Raw genomic sequence first — 2912 nt, 5'->3', positions numbered from 1 at the left:
TAAAATTCTGTGCAGTCCTGAACCAAAATACATTCTCTGAATAAAATGTTTTCTACTTAGTGTGAACTTTAACAGGACCAAGTTGAAGGGAAAATCATGATTAAAAACTGCCATTGTCTTGGGACCAGCAGTTAGCATAATGGCTATGTCGCTGGACTCTGATGTGATCGATGGCGGTTCGCGTCCTGGACCTGGTGGCTTAAAACTCACGCCAGGCACGTGTGCGTGCCCAAGATCCCAAGAGGAGAATGGAGGAGAAGGGATTGTGGCGTGACCATCCCCCCTGGGGGGTGATTTCTCGCTTTCTGTCTCTTTGTCTCTCTCTGTCTGTCTGGCGAGTGCACACGCCCTATAGCAAAAACCTCTCAAAAAAAAAAAAACTGCCATTGTCTTAAATTCTGTAAGCGAAGAGTTTCAGACAAGCTACAGTGAAAAGCCATGGTTGAGAGACCCAGTGAAACCCAGGGACCCAGACACTTTGGGTTTGGGGGTTGGAGGAAACTGGAGGAAAAAGCTGATTTTGCATACAATATTTTTAGATGCTCTAAGAAGACCCAAAACCATGACAGCAGTCTGTGAAAAAGTCACTAAAGCTGGCCATGGTTGAGTTGCTGCCATGTAGCAGGTGCCAGCATTCATGTAGCCTCTGTGGTTGGCACTACCAAATCCTCACCCTCGTCCTGAACAGCAGAAGTAGGCTCCTCTTCTCTCCCCTCAAAGGTTAGGGGGAGGCACTTAATTGTGCATGAGGTCACCCATACCAAAACCAGGGTTGTGTGGCTTAGCAGCAAACTTGAGGCTCCCTTTGATGAGCACTGGGGCTCTCATCTTTTTTGTTAATGTCCAGGGCAAAAGTGGTATCTGACAACAGCTTTTCTAGTATAGCCAGGGCAGCATACACCTTGGCCACCTTTTTGTTGGAAGGAGCACCTTGAAACTTCTGCCCTCGACCTCTATTACAAAGTGCTGGCATCTGAGAGGAAGGCAGCCACTGGAGTCGGAGATGGCTTCCACCATGGGGGAAGAGGCCAGCACCAGCTTCAACTTGTATTCTTCAGCAGAGTTCTCCTCCTTTCTGGAGTCTCTGCTCTCAGCACTCCTCAGCAAGCCCAAATCCTGCAACAACTTAATGGTCACATACAGCTTGGCAGTTTTCTTGGACAGCCTGGAGGCCTGGAAATAATTGCCATCCACTTCCACAGACAAAGTGAAGATGGAGGTATGAATGGAACTCCTCTGGGAGACAAGTTTGTACTGAAGCCCCGGGCTTCAGCTGGTTCAGTCTCATCAGGACATTCATGACTTGGGAGTGCTCAGCTTTCTCCTCTTTCCTTTTAATCTTCTTCTTCTTGCTGGAAGACTGGTTCCCATCCTCCTCTGTCAAGTGTTTCCTGGGCATAATGGTGTGCGTGGTACTAGGCGGAATTTGAGTGGTATAGTCCACTGAGTTCTCTTTTCATTTCCTGGGCATCTTGGAAGGTAGATGGTCCATGCCCAGGACTTTGTGGAGTTGGCAAAAAGTGGCAAGACACAGAGCATGTGGTACACTCTGTGTGAGTGTGGGCACCCATGGTCTGTTGGCCGTGCCAACAGACTTCTCATACAGGAGCTTGAAAGGCCAGACTCTGAAGGGCTCCCAGGTAGGCACCCAGGTGCACAGGATCTGGATGACAATGACACATGACTTCAGCCTGTTGGCTCTGGCCTAGAACCAGCTGGTGTGCCAGGGGATGCCAAGGCAGCAAGGCATTTCAGCCTGAGAACATCTGGGGGGTTGTTGACTGATAGCGTTTCTCTAGTTAATACTTTATTCATTTCTTCTCTGACAACAGGGAATGTCAGGTGGATGGTCAGGGACAATGGAGGCTCCTTTGTGTTTTTTATCACAATCGCAGCATCAACAGACTGGAGTATTTCATACTTGTTTTCTGTTATAGCAGTGAGCCTAATGGCCAGGTTATTTGCCACCTTGTCCAGGAGGTGGATCATGAGTTTCTCCTTACACAGCAGCATCAGCTCCAGATCCCCCTTGAGCAGAAGGACCTTTGCCACAAGCCTAACCCAGATCACACCCGACAGGGTCATGTACTCCATCTTCTATCCCTGGCCCCTTCTTTGCTCTTATGGAGGAGGAGGGGCATGTCTATGTTGCCTGCCTCGGCATGCCCTCTGCTACCCTTCTGCTCATCTAGCCAGTTGAACACAGCCTTGAGTGCACACTCAGTGTGGACACCATGTTCTACACTGCCTCCAGCTCCTCTTGGTATCTAGTAAACCAAGACATGTTTGCCATCAGATGGAGGTCATCATTCCCAAAAATCCACATTAGATGCATTTTTACTTCTTTTTCTGTAGTGTCTGGAAATCAAACTTTTGCTTATCTTTTCAAATTGTGACAGATTTCCTCAGTGTTATCAATACTTAAACTATCTTGTCAGCATCCCCTTCCCTACAACCTCCACCACCCTCTTGCCACAGCCCTCTGGGGTCTCCTCACAAAAGCCACATGGTGCACACAGGGCTACCACGTCCAACTGCAATGGTGAAAAGAGCAGTAGGAGCAGCAGCCTACAATTTGCTAAGGTGGGAGTGTAGGCAACAACTTTTACCCTGTTCTGACAAATGAGAGATTTAGTATCTAGTTAGTATTCTGAAGCTGACCCTCAGTTCAACCTCAATCAAGGTACTTAACCAGTCTGGGTCTGAGATCTCACTTTATTCAGATGGATCTATCTCTTGTTTTACAACCTTTAAGTTCTATGATTGTTTTCTGGTGAGCACAGTTACAAAATAATTTGAGGATTATTGAACCCCTGAAAAAACAAACATGAAAAAGTGTTATAAATAATGTGTATAAAATAACATAAACATAAAACTCTGAAAATATAGAAGAAAACTTTCAGAAGACACTA

General features: G+C 46.8%; 1 pseudogene; it reads right to left on the bottom strand.

Annotated features, from left to right (window-relative positions):
• Nucleotides 1–544: 544 nt before the first annotated feature.
• On the bottom strand, nucleotides 545–2335 carry LOC102493929 (interleukin enhancer-binding factor 3 pseudogene; annotated as a pseudogene).
• Nucleotides 2336–2912: the final 577 nt, after the last annotated feature.

The sequence above is a fragment of the Tupaia chinensis genome, unplaced genomic scaffold (genome assembly GCF_000334495.1).
Source record: "Tupaia chinensis unplaced genomic scaffold, TupChi_1.0 Scaffold000248_1, whole genome shotgun sequence".
Lineage (NCBI taxonomy): Eukaryota > Metazoa > Chordata > Mammalia > Scandentia > Tupaiidae > Tupaia > Tupaia belangeri.
The sequence above is the reverse complement of the archived record's forward strand: the minus strand, read 5'-3'. Positions and strand labels throughout refer to the sequence as shown.